At 39.2% G+C, this 14,852-nt stretch overlaps 1 long non-coding RNA gene and 1 pseudogene across 1 annotated transcript; both read right to left on the bottom strand.

Moving 5' to 3' along the window:
- Positions 1–8,267: 8,267 nt before the first annotated feature.
- On the bottom strand, positions 8,268–10,798 carry LOC121745780 (annotated as a pseudogene).
- A 38-nt stretch (positions 10,799–10,836) lies between these two features.
- LOC121742927 lies at positions 10,837–14,361 on the bottom strand. Its single transcript, XR_006038165.1, has 3 exons — positions 13,209–14,361; positions 11,308–12,062; positions 10,837–11,212 (listed from the first exon to the last, which is right to left on the bottom strand). It is a non-coding gene; the product is annotated as an uncharacterized LOC121742927 (long non-coding RNA).
- Between the last annotated feature and the right edge of the window lie 491 nt (positions 14,362–14,852).

Raw genomic sequence — 14,852 nt, 5'->3', positions numbered from 1 at the left:
ATCACTTCAATCACACAATTCAACAATAAATCCACATTCACATAGATTTTCAGACACAGTAAATTCAATTTCATAAATATTTTTTTGGTTAAATGTAAGAACGGTTAATAACTACCTACTTTTCAACCAATTCGATCAATTTTCATTTTTTTCCCTTTTCCTCTGTTTCTTCAAAAATACAAATTTTCGGCGATGGATATTGCAGAGAAAGAGGAATAAGGCTTAAATCAGACTGCGGGTAGGGTTTTGGAGAGAGAAGGAATCAAATAGCGAAGTGATGGAGTACGTACTAAACAAGCCCAACAGCAGTAAAGCCCAAGACAGAGTATCAGTTCGGCATGACTAAAGAGTATCAGTCCGGCATGACTAAAGAGTTCAGTTCGGCACAACCAAAGAGTTCGGCCCCAGCCTACAGCTCGGTGAAAGCCAACTCATCAAGCTCTGCTCTCAGGTCGGCATCAAGCTCTACTCTCAGATCGGCAAAAGCTGCTCGGCAATAATTCAGCAGTTCGGTCTCAGTATTCGACCGAACTAGGAGATAGTGGGCTCATGCAAGATTTCCACCTCCACTACACCGACGATCTATTTAGTGGTGTCAAGCAGTCATTAACTCATGCAGGATAGTGGACCCATGCAAGGTCGCCACGATCTCCACGACATCCACTACCTAATAAATGCTGCATGCCACGATCTTGGTTCACTGTATAAATAGAACCTAGGTCAGATAGATAGGGTCTTCTGTTAAATTCTAAAAAAGCTCTCTAGAGAGAAGATCATAAAGCAGGCCAGTGTTGTAAGCTGTAAATTCGCAGATCAAGCAATACGAACCTGCCCCCATTTCTCCCCGTGGACGTAGATTTACATCAGTAAATCGAACCACGTAAAATTCTCTGTGTCGTAATTTATTTTTACGAGCATTTATCATCATCAAAAATTCGCCGATTCATCACTGGCGCCGTCTGTGGGAACCAGAGAACCAAATTTGTGATAAAGCGAATTTTTGACCATTTTTTCAACCCAAAAAATGCATACCAGATCGCAGAGTACCCGTATTCCTGCCCGTGAGAACCAGGAGGAAGCCAATCCATCCCATAGGTCTGGAAAACAGCCTAGGGATAAATCCACCACCAGTTCTCATGGTGGAGGAACAAGCCGCTCCAAAAGCCGTCACACCGAGTCTTCCCAGCAGCCCGATTTGAACGAGGCTGTCAAGCTGTTTTTGGCTGAAAAGCAGGAGGAATTCTTAACCTTCCTGCAGAGAAGCCAAAAGCAGCCGGAGGCGAAAACGGCGGATTCTCCCTCTCCCTCCATACGAGACAGTCACTACCGCAGTAGTGTCATGTCTTCCAGAAGAAAGAATCCTCGGTACCGGAATCACAGGAGAACTCCATCTCCTCCATACCGAAGAAATGTCGGGTTCGCCATGTACGGAGCATTGAGGACTCCGTTCTCGGACGATATTACCCGAACTTCCCTACCACAGGACTACCGAACTCCGTCGATAACCTATGACGGACTCGTGGATCCTCATGATTTCTTGGGACGCTATCAATATAACATGGCGAACCAGGGTCTCAACGAGGTCCACATGTGCAAGCTGTTTCCCGAGCTGCTTATCGGGAACGCAAGAAGGTGGTTCGATAGCCTCCCCCAAGGCAGCATTAGATCCTACCGAGATCTAATGGATGCTTTCCACAGGAGGTTCTTTCAGAAAGCGGAAGCCCGAAGCACTTCGGCTCAGCTGCTTTCTATACGTCAAGGTCGCGACGAAAAGATCAGCGATTTTATGACGAGATTCCACAAGGAATGCCTACAAGTAGATAATCTCAATGATCTACTTGTCATTTCGGCATTCCAAAATGGAATCCTGCCCGGAGCTCTCTACAGAAAGCTCGTGGAGTGCGGTCCGCAAACAGCTCAAGAGATGTGGGACATTGCGGACAAGTTTTCTCGTGCCGATGAGGCAGACCGTCGAAAACGGTCTTTAGACAGCTCATCTGGAGAAGACAAAAAGAAGCCCGGTCATAGCGATCAGAGGCATCCTCGCCGAACACCTTCTCCACTAAAGGAGGGATAGCGGTCATCCGAGGTGATCGAAAAAGAGCAAGTGTGTTCGCAGATTGCGCTTAAAAGTGCCGAGCAATCAGTTCGGCACCATCAAGCATAGCAATCACAGCAGCCGGAGTCAGAGGCAGGCGGAATGACCGAAGTCACACCGGAGCCAAACTCAATGGTGTACGGCACTGAAGCTGTGATTCCGGTTTAGATCGGCATACCCAGTCCCCGAACTCAATTTCTCCTCAGAAATGAATGGTGACGGAATGAGAGCCGAACTAGATCTTGCCGAAGAAAGAAGAGAATTGGCCTGCATAAAAGCAGCCAAGTACAAGGAGCAAGTAGCCCGGTATTACAACCAAAGGGTGAAGAAGCTGCAATTTCAAGTGGGAGATCTCGTCTTGAGAAACAACGAAGTAAGCCGAGCAGAAAAGCTGGGCAAGCTCGAACCCACATGGGAAGGTCCGTATCGGGTGTCAGAAGTCCTCGGCAAAGGGTCTTACAAATTGGCTCACATGTCAGGAGAACAGGTACCCCGAACATGGCACATTTCCAACCTCAAAAAGTTCCATTTGTAAGAGACAGTCCGGTCAGTCTGTCTTGTGTCTAGTTCGGTCCTAAGGTTATGTGCGTTTTTTGTCTCTGTGCTTTATTTGGCTTACTTGGTCTTTTTTTCTCTGTGCGTTTTTGTCTGTCTGTTTCGTCTGTCTCTGTGCGTGTCGTCTCTTACAAATGTTACTGAGGCATCTTGTTCTTCGAAGGCTGATCCCCTTCTTAGAACATATACAAGCTAAACGATTGTGAGTCAAAGCTTCTACAGAAGATACAAGACTACAATTCAGCTTAAACAAGCAGTTCGTCCGAAACGAGCTGCAACAAGCCAACGATTGTAAGTCAAAGCTTCTACAGAAGATACAAGACCACAATTCAGCTTAAACAAGCAGTTCGTCCGAAACGAGCTGCAACAAGCCAACGATTGTAAGTCAAAGCTTCTACAGAAGATACAAGACCACAATTCAGCTTAAACAAGCAGTTCGTCTGAAACGAGCTGCAACAAGCCCACGATTGTGCGTCAAAGCTTCTAAAGAGGATACAAGACCACAATTCAGCTTAAACAAGCACTTCGTCTGAAACGAACTGCAACAAAAGTCCAATTCTCGCGATAAAACTCGCCGAATTAGGACAAGGGAAAGTCCGATCCCCAAATTAGGACAAGGGAAAGTCCGATCCCCAAATTAGGACAACGGAAAGTTCGATCCGAGCGATAAAACTCGCCAAATTAGGACACAAACCAAGTCCGGTCAAAGAAGAGTTCACTTCATGAGACCGTGGACAAACATCAACTTACCCCATACTTTTATCCAGAATGCCGAAGTGATTCACTTCTCTTTTCGGGGGGGGTAGTGATGGAGTACGTACTAAACAAGCCCAACAGCAGTAAAGCCCAAGACAGAGTATCAGTTCGGCATGACTAAAGAGTATCAGTCCGGCATGACTAAAGAGTTCAGTTCGGCACAACCAAAGAGTTCGGCCCCAGCCTACAGCTCGGTGAAAGCCAACTCATCAAGCTCTGCTCTCAGGTCGGCATCAAGCTCTACTCTCAGATCGGCAAAAGCTGCTCGGCAATAATTCAGCAGTTCGGTCTCAGTATTCGACCGAACTAGGAGATAGTGGGCTCATGCAAGATTTCCACCTCCACTACACCGACGATCTATTTAGTGGTGTCAAGCAGTCATTAACTCATGCAGGATAGTGGACCCATGCAAGGTCGCCACGATCTCCACGACATCCACTACCTAATAAATGCTGCATGCCACGATCTTGGTTCACTGTATAAATAGAACCTAGGTCAGATAGATAGGGTCTTCTGTTAAATTCTAAAAAAGCTCTCTAGAGAGAAGATCATAAAGCAGGCCAGTGTTGTAAGCTGTAAATTCGCAGATCAAGCAATACGAACCTGCCCCCATTTCTCCCCGTGGACGTAGATTTACATCAGTAAATCGAACCACGTAAAATTCTCTGTGTCGTAATTTATTTTTACGAGCATTTATCATCATCAAAAATTCGCCGATTCATCACGAAGAAACAGCGATCGCCACAAATACTAAATCGAGTAATTTATCGAAACTGAAGCCCGGAGTTGGAGATGGCCCTTCTTCTTCAAAACCCAGAATCGATTCATCTGCATCGAAAAGAAAATTATTGGGGGATCAATCAGGAATTCTGCAGCTGATTCCAAAAATAAATCCAAAATTAGCAAATAAAACCACCGCTCCCAACAGAGCCGCCGTGATTTACTAAAATGGGCCTAAACTCGAACAGAGTCGAGAATTTCTCAGACGCCGAAGCTCCGCCGCCGTTGCTGCTGCCGACAAGCATAATGCAAATGCCGCCGCTGGAGGTTCACAGAGTCTGCCCGCCGCCGCCCAGAACCACCTCTCAGAAGCTTCGCCTCCGCCTCTCTGAGATATTCTTCCCCGACGACCCGCTCCACAAGTTCAAGGATCAGTCGTGGTTTCGGAAACTGATTTTGGCGCTGCAGTTCTTCTTCCCCATTCAAACATGAAATTAATATATATATATATATATATATATATATATATATATATATATGGGAGCGTTATTCTCCTTTTCACATCTTAGATCCTTTTTCCTTGTTAATATTACGCGTTAGATCTAAGGCATCAACGGATCAGATTGATTCTATAAAACTGGTTCCGTGTTGCATTATAGAAGGTGGTTGTATGCATTACAGGGTTATTATTGACATTTGACGGAAAAGTAACTGCCACATTTTGGTATCTGCGAATAATGCACCACATGGTCACGAGTAATGCATATAATTGACTATATAATGCACAATATGTGAACTGCAATGCATACGAATAAGATGTACCATGTTATGATGTTTGGACACACGTTTCTTGTTTCCCCTAAGGGCTTAATAAGCTTAGGGGCTAGGGTATAGTACGTAGACACGTATGTAATCTTCACATGGTAACGAGTAATGGATATAATTGACTATATAATGCACAATTTGTGAACTGCAATGCATACGAACAAGATGTGCTGTGTTATGATGTTTGACACACGTTTCTTGTTTCCCCTAAGGGTTTAATAAGCTTAGGGGCTAGGGTATAGTACGTACGCATTAATAACAAATTATAAAACGATACGAATAATTCACCAAATTGTCACGAGTAATGGATGTTATTAACTATAATAATGCACAATATGTGAACTGCAATGCATACGAATAAGATGTACCATGTTATGATGTTTGACACACGTTTCTTGTTTCCCCTAAGGGTTTAACAAGCTTAGGGGCTAGGGTATAGTACGTAGACATTACTAACAAATTGTTGTTATTGGAATATACGTATGTGCATTATTTGGGTTAGGTAGTGCATTATGTAGCTGTTAATTGTCATTATCTCAGTATATTATGCATTATTAGAGGTATTGTGTATATGAGTTAATCAACGAATTGAAGATTACATACGTGCATTTAGTAATGTCTACGTACTATACCCTAGCCCCTAAGCTTATTAAACCCTTAGGGGAAACAAGAAACGTGTGTCAAACATCATAACATGGTACATCTTATTCGTATGCATTGCAGTTCACATATTGTGCATTATATAGTTAATAACATCCATTACTCGTGACAATTTGGTGAATTATTTGTATCGTTTTATAATTTGTTATTAATGCGTACGTACTATACCCTAGACCCTAAGCTTATTAAACCCTTAGCGGAAACAAGAAACGTGTGTCAAACATCATAACACAGCACATCTTGTTCGTATGCATTGCAGTTCACAAATTGTGCATTATATAGTCAAATATATCCATTACTCGTTACCATTTGAAGATTACATACATGTCTACGTACTATACCCTAGCCCCTAATCTTATTAAACCCTTAGGGGAAACAAGAAACGTGTGTCAAACATCATAACACAACACATCTTGTTCGTATGCATTGCAGTTCACATATTGTGCATTATATAGGCAATTATATGCATTACTCGTGACCATGTGGTGCATTATTCGTAGCGGTTTCCAGCCATTATTAGATTACTATTGTACCCTCATAATGCACAAAATAGGACAAATAATGCAACACGGGATTAATTACCCAATGTTGATCTTGACCGTCCATTTCTCTAATCTAATGGCTGATATTAAGAAGGAAAAATGAGAAAATATAGGAAAAGGAAATGAATACATCCCTATATATATATATATATATATAGAGGATTGTGATCAAGATAGAACCATTCTTAAACGTAGAACAAATGCCAAACGGAGGTCGTTAGATCTTTTAATCCAATGGTGTTGATTTGCACAGCAACTTCCCATTACAACCAAAACTATTATTAATGGGTGAATGCAGAGAAGTGAAAAAATAAAGCATGCATGGACTCTTCTTCGTTTCATTCATTCTTCCATCAACATGTGAGTTTTTTCACATGTTGAGTCCGGAATGTCGTAAAAACATAGTCTAATATGTATGATTTTTAATCTTGACCGTCATTTTTTCCTCATCCAATGAATAAAATATGTAGAGTTCTAGGTTCTACACTTAAGAATGGTTCTATCTTTTATATATATATATATATATATATATATATATAGGGTAGTGATCAAGATATAACTAATTTTAAGTGTATAACTAGAGAACAAATCTCAGCCACACATCTTAATGGAACAAATATTATTTATTTTAATAATATAAAATAGGCCAAGGGTATTTTTGGAAATTACATTATGAAATTCATTAGCTCATACGCGATTCGTTTTCTTCCAGATTGAGATTGTTGATGTTCTGCTCCAGAACAGAAAAAACGAGCTACTGAGATCGTTCTTTTTTATCTTCTCCGCGGCGTCGAAGTGGAGGCGTTTCACGGCGGTGATCACGCTTTGGAGCCATTATTCTGTAGCCAATAAGGGAGGAATTAAATGAGCAAGGAATGAAAATGGATAGAAATTTTGCTGCGATGCAATGGAGGAGAAGATGAACTAGTTCATGATGTCCCACCAATCGCGTCACATTGACGATGCTGCGGCAGAGATTTGATACTTATTATAAACTAGAGATTTGATTTGATACTAATAGAAAACTAATTACAAACTCGCTCCTATGTGTTTTTTTGCTTCGGGCTTTGGCTGTGTTAAACTAAATACTTATAGGTTTATCTATTAAATTTTCATTATCTTCTTGGCTATTGTTATTGATTTGATGGTATAACTGAAAATAGATTATGATATTGTTGTATTAGGCTGCTGTAAATTAAAAAAATCAATATGTGAAATAATACACAAAATTTTGATGATTTTACTTCACTGTTGTTAACAAAACACATCACTATTAGCATGATTTTACTTCACTCTTGTTAACAAAACACATCACTCTTACTGTGATTTTACTTCACTCTTGTTTACAAAACACATCACTCTTATTCTGATTTCACTTCACTCTTGTTCACAAAACACATCACTCTTATTTTGATTTTACTTCACTCTTATTCTGATTTTACTTCGCTCTTGTTCACAAAACACATCACTCTTACTCTGATTTTACTTCACTCTTATTCTGATTTTACTTCACTCTTGTTCACAAAACACATCACTCTTATTCTGATTTTACTTCACTCTTGTTCACAAAACACATCACTCTTACTCTGATTTTACTTCACTCTTGTTCACAAAACACATCACTCTTATTCTGATTTTACTTCACTCTTATTCTGATTTTACTTCACTCTTGTTCACAAAACACATCACTCTTATTCTGATTTTACTTCACTCTTGTTCACAAAACACATCACTCTTACTCTGATTTTACTTCACTCTTGTTCACAAAACACATCACTCTTATTCTGATTTTACTTCACTCTTATTCTGATTTTACTTTACTCTTGTTCACAAAACACATCACTCTTATTCTGATTTTACTTCACTCTTGTTCACAAAACACATTACTCTTACTCTGATTTTACTTCACTCTTGTTCACAAAAGACATCACTCTTATTTTGATTTTACTGTTCACAAAAGAGTGAAGTAAAATCACATCCACAAGTACCCTTCCTTATTCATTCTGCAAATTACTTGCTTTTTACAGAGAGGATGAGCAACCAAAGATTTGAGCCTCAAAACATTATACAAGCAATATAAGCACTGCCAAACTTCATATTTTATCAATTCATCAACACAACTTAGCCACGTATGAGATAATCCCCTTCTTTCTGAAGCATTTACAGTACAGTACAACATCCTCGGTGGCCTTCTTCCTGATGGCGGCGGCGGAGAGGTCCTGGTGGCAGTACTCGGGGACGCAGTCGGGGAAGTTGAGGCGGGCGGTGGGGCCCCGGAGGAGGGGACGGCGGTGTCGTATGCGCTGGCGGTGGCGACGTGGGAGGAGTAGGAGCCCAGCCAGATTCTGGAGCGCTTGTTGGGCTCCCTGATCTCCGCCACCCATTTCCCCCACTTGCGCATCTGAATCCCGCGGTATGGCTTCTTCTCCGCCGCCTGCTTCCGCTTGCTCAGATTCTCGGAGCTCAACGAAGAATTCGTTCTCAAACGAATTGAATTTGTGAATTTGCCAATGACATTATTTTGGCTGCAATGACAATTATACCCCCGCCTTGTTATTGTGGAGTAAATTTGTGATTGAGGGAATTAATTTCTCCTTAAATTAGAAAATTACATGTATTAATACTAGCCCTTGATTTTCTTGATTTTGTGGCTATGATTTGTTCTCTAGTTATATGGTTAAGAGGTGTTTGCCATAGATCATGACCCTATATATATATATATATATATATATATATATATATATATATATATATATATATATATAGGGGAGCGTTATTCTCCTTTTCACATCTTAGATCATTTTTCCTTCTTAATATTACGCGTTAGATCTAAGGCATAAACAGATCAGATTGATTCTATAAAACTGGTTCCATGTTGCATTATAGAAGGTGGTTGTATGCATTACAGGGTTATTATTGACATTTGACGGGAAAGTAACTGCCACATTTTGGTATCTGTGAATAATGCACCACATGGTCACGAGTAATGCATATAATTGACTATATAATGCACAATATGTGAACTGCAATGCATACGAATAAGATGTACCATGTTATGATGTTTGGACACACGTTTCTTGTTTCCCCTAAGGGTTTAATAAGCTTAGGGGCTAGGGTATAGTACGTAGACATTACTAACAAATTGTTGTTATTGGAATATACGTATGTGCATTATTTGGTTTAGGTAGTGCATTATGTAGCTGTTAATTGTCATTATCTCAGTATATTATGCATTATTAGAGGTATTGTGTATATGGGTTAATCAACGGATTGAAGATTACATACGTGCATTTAGTAATGTCTACGTTCTATACCCTAGCCCCTAAGCTTATTAAACCCTTAGGGGAAACAAGAAACGTGTGTCAAACATCATAACATGGTACATCTTATTCGTATGCATTGCAGTTCACATATTGTGCATTATTATAGTTAATAACATCCATTACTCGTGACAATTTGGTGAATTATTTGTATCGTTTTATAATTTGTTATTAATGCGTACGTACTATACCCTAGCCCCTAAGCTTATTAAACCCTTAGTGGAAACAAGAAACGTGTGTCAAACATCATAACACAGCACATCTTGTTCGTATGCATTGCAGTTCACAAATTGTGCATTATATAGTCAATTATATCCATTACTCGTTACCATGTGAAGATTACATACATGTCTACGTACTATACCCTAGCCCCTAAGCTTATTAAACCCTTAGGGGAAACAAGAAACGTGTGTCAAACATCATAACACAACACATCTTGTTCGTATGCATTGCAGTTCACATATTGTGCATTATATAGGCAATTATATGCATTACTCGTGACCATGTGGTGCATTATTCGTAGCGGTTTCCAGCCATTATTAGATTACTATTGTACCCTCATAATGCACAAAATAGGACAAATAATGTAACACAGGATTAATTACTCAATGTTGATCTTGACCGTCCATTTCTCTAATCTAATGACTGATATTAAGAAGGAAAAATGAGGAAATATAGGAAAAGGAAATGAATACATCCATATATATTTATATATATATATATATAGGGAGTATAATTTTGATTATCATACAAAAAGTTGATTTAAAGTCCATACTTCAATCATGGTAGTAACAACTTTATTTAGGATGGACATGTATGTATGTATGTTTGAGTTGTGGACATTATCTAGCCCATGAAAACAATTCAAGGCCCAATATTTCCCCTTGGCTCTATATCCTGAAATTTGAAAACTAATCCAATTATAGAAGTATAAATGAGATGGCACATCAAGATGAAATTGCCCACGCGTAATCACAAATTTGAATATTTACTATTAAATTAAATTAAAAGGAGAATTGAGAGAGATGAATAAGAAATTATATAAATAATAAAGAAAAAAATGTCGTGGCGAATTAAGAATGGCCTTCTTAAGCCGACCAATTCCAATCAAGCAAGTTTCGTTTTCTGGATTTGTCACTAGATTTTGAAAACACATTGATGATGCTACAAAAATTGTGCTAATATATATTTTTTATTATTTTGTCATCTGTTGACATAATCTAACCGTCCAGATCAAAGTTTAGAGTTTGTACAACATTTAGAGTTTGCATTTTATCACTACTCGATGCTATTACTATTGATAGAATAAGTTACGAGATCATCTCATACTCCGTTTTGCAAATGTTAATGTAAGTGATAATGAGACCAAAGTCACAACTTGCATCTGCAAAAGTGTCCAAAATAAAAGAGAAAGGTAATAAATACGAAGTGGAAAGGGATACTGCCTTAAAAGTTATCAACTTTGCACGAATTCCGGTTTAAATCAAACCTAAAATTGAACCTTCCGATGAATTTTGTTAAAGCCGTCGCCTCGATTTAGAGTTTTATGGAGATGATTTTGGTGGTTTACTGATGTTTATTCAATTCTTCATGCGTTTTCGCCAATTACTAGAGTGAGAAAATTCCAGGAGTCCCCATATTTGTAGCTTACTTGTAGATAGAATTTTAATGAGAATGGTATTCACTTTTACGCACAAGCAGCAGGGTGTAAGCAATTCCTTGATCAATCGCAGTGCCTGCAAAACCAAAGTGACAAAATTTGAGCAATTTTTCGAATTAAAAACCTCAACAGCAGAGAGCATAACGAAATTAAATCAAACACGCAACTCACCGTCGTTAGAAGGCGCCGGTGCTGGTGAAGGAGCGCCGCCCTCTCCGGCTGCGAATTGGTGAAGCGTCACCAGTATAAAAGCGATCATCGGAAGGCCGACGAAACTCCTCAACTTCGCCGTCGTCGTCGCCTCAACTTTGCTAGTCAATTTAGGTTAATTAGGTTACTTTAATTTGGGGGCGAATGGGGTTGAAAATTGGGGGTAATTTTGATTTTTAATTTTTCTTTTAAATTTCATTTCTTAATTTTTTTTTATTCCCAGTCAATATTTGTTGACCATTTCAGCCGCCGCGTCAATTAAAAACGACACGTTGGCTCACTCGTTGGCCGAAAAAACCATCATGGGAAATCGGCGACTAAATGCAAAGTTGGTGACTTTATATGCCAATTTTAAGGTCGTGGGAAAAACCGGAATTCGGACAAAGTTGGTGACTTTTAAGGCAGGTATCCCAAGTGGAGAAATATAGGGAGTATAATTTTCATATTAACTAATATAATTTCCATCTTTTATCTGAAGTCATCATCGGAAACAACCATTGGTAACTGGATATCTGAAGTTCATGCAAGCTTAAATCACACAAACTACAAGATGATAATAATCACCATATTAGTTAAATTTCTAATGAGACTTATAAACAGAAAAGAATGATACAAACGTGGTGGTTTTCAGTTGTCACTTTCAACTAATCATTTTTTTTGTCTTCGAATGTTGATAAGTTTTGTGAGCAGACACAGTTAACTCCTCTTCTACCCCCCTACAAAGAAACCGTTTCAACAAGTTAGCAAATTCAAAATAAATGACTATATCAACAGCAGGGTGAATACGTTTTCGAGCAAGAATATATATTCTATAACAAGGCTTAACTTCATAAATTCAACAAGAAAAAAATATGAGAAGCAGATTCGAAAAGTATACTATCAAAGATGTTCCTTTAAGTAACAGTATCCAAAGTAGCACTAAATGTTACATATCTTATTCCAAGTCCCACTCACCAACAACGGCTCATGTTATGACAAACTCTTTTCCTATCAGTCACGCGCCAAGTTAACATTCAAAACACAACTTTCCACTAAGGCAGTGTCCTAAAAGGTCCACATTTTAGGGAAAGACGAGGCAGACTAGAGCTGCCTACTGCTTAGGAGGAGCTAGTGATAGGATTCAACTATATTCTGCACTCGAATTGGAGATATAACTGCATAATCACACATATTTCTGAGGTTACATTTCTCTAGTCAAATATCAATGGATTCATACAGGTTAGTCTACATCAAGAATAACAAGCCAATATGTACTGTAATCTCGATGAAAAAAGGAACACTGAGCCAATTGTTGAAGATGGATCTGTTCAGTTCTAACTTCTAAGCATAAACTACACTAGGTCTTGCGATAAATGATAGACCGCAACTAAGTTCTGAACTCAAACCAGGTATCAACTATCAATAAGAATATGACTGCCAAATTATAAATTATACTCCTGCAATTGCAATTCTAAACATAATTCAGACACATACAAAGAAATGGCGCATGATCATAAACTTATATTGCAGCAACTACAACTTTCTCAACTTATAATAAATAGATTGGCGCAGAGTTAGTCCAAGAACACGAAGCCTTATATACATGTACAATGTCAAGGACATCGACCAAGATGAGCATTGGATGACAGATCAACGGAGATTCAATAAATAAACTATACCAATTCTTGCATGAAATGAACAGGAGGTACGAAAATCAGAAATATACAACCTAACGACTGCAGGATCATAAACTTATACTGTAGATATACTGAATAATGTCAAGGGAAAGAGAGACCAAAAATTAACAATGCATATAAACTATACAAATTCTTGCAAAAAATGAATAAATGAGTAAGAAGCCAAAGAAGAAGAAAAAGAGTTACCCATTTACAAAATGCAGACACCAAAGTTCCATCGATTCTCAGACCCATTCTCCATAAATAAAGAATATCAATCCAGCCGGTCCACGAATAAAAAAAATCACATCATGAACAAAAAAATTGTGCTATTGAAGAAAAACATTCGACTTGTGATTCATTCAATCAACAGTTTCAGCTTTCAATAGTTGCCTTCTACTGATCAACACGAATGAGACTACGCAAACTTGCAAGATCGCGGCAACTCCAATGAACATCAGCCCGACTTTCTGCCCCGTGTTGAGCTTCTGTGTCTTGGGCGGAGGAGGGGGGCTCGGGCGCCCTCGACGGTGCTCGCGCTGCCACGGCGGAGGGGGCGGTTGGAGGCGTTTTCGCGGCGGCGGAGGCGACCTTGAAGGGGATGGGGAAGGCGGAGGTGGAGGAGATTCTGGCGGCGGGGGAGGGGATTGAGGAGGCGGCGGAGATGGGGGAGGAGGGGAAAATGGCGGTGGTGGAGATGGGGGAGGAGTAGAGAATGGCGGCGGTGGGGGCTTCACATTTCCTTGAGATTCAACAACGAGGCTGAAAACTCCGAAGAAGATAGCAGCTACGAGAATCAACAATGGCGAATCCATAACAAGTTACAAATCCACAATTTCTTCAAAGGCAGCAGCTCCTTTACGGTTTCCTAGCATTCGTATTCAGTTCGAACACCACAGATCAGCGAAGAAAACAATCAAAAACAAAGGAGAGGAATGTATTCAAATCTAAAATTGGGGAGAAATTGGGGGCAATCACACAATCCAAATTAGGGATTGAAAATCCAACGGAGGCTCGAAGATTCCACGGATCAACGGGGAAGGGATTCAGTCCCAACGTCGACTGATTCTTCGAAATAGGGCACACGACATTGGATTGCTGAGGCCAACCGGGTCAAGAAAGGGAGACAAACAAACAAAGAAACATTTCAAGTGATAAGGATCATGAAATCTGGAAAGAGAAATCCCTTTCACTTTCCATTTGCCTGGCTCAATTGACTTGATTTTGAGTTTGTTGTGTGATGCCCCGATTATCAGCAATGGAAGAGGAGATAGAGATGGGGGAAATGAAGAAAGAGAAAGACGAGGTACAGCGAAAACGAAGATGGGGAGAGAGAAGGCGGGATATGACGGTTAATCTATTTTCGGCTAGTTTTTGGGAGATTTTCATGGATTTTTATAACTTAAATCATTTACTAGAACTATAAAACAGTTGCAATTATTTTTTTATGGTTCAATTATGCGTAGTGTATTGTATTTCAAATAAAATTCTGATATGTACACTTTTTAAAGGATAAATTTATAATATAAACACAAATTACATAAACTTTTTCAATTTATTTTTATTTACATTTGTTAACATCTATGCCAACTAACGAGAAATTTCGTTATTAAGGGTTAATTAGGCTGACCTTTCAAAATTAGGGGTTAATTTCGCTGACCTTTCAGAATATGGGATCGAGGCGTGCGTATTTTTCAGAACAAGGGATTTCTAATTTTTTTTTATCTTTTTTCTATTTTTTTCCTATTATTTATTTCCCATCATTTATAAGTGGACTAAACTACCTTTTTTATATTTTCACCTACGCTAATAAATCAGCCGAGTTTTATCAATCTTTTAAATATCTTCTCT

This window comes from Salvia splendens, chromosome 8, assembly GCF_004379255.2.
Source record: "Salvia splendens isolate huo1 chromosome 8, SspV2, whole genome shotgun sequence".
Classification (NCBI taxonomy): domain Eukaryota; kingdom Viridiplantae; phylum Streptophyta; class Magnoliopsida; order Lamiales; family Lamiaceae; genus Salvia; species Salvia splendens.
This window is presented reverse-complemented; position numbering and strand designations above follow the sequence as displayed.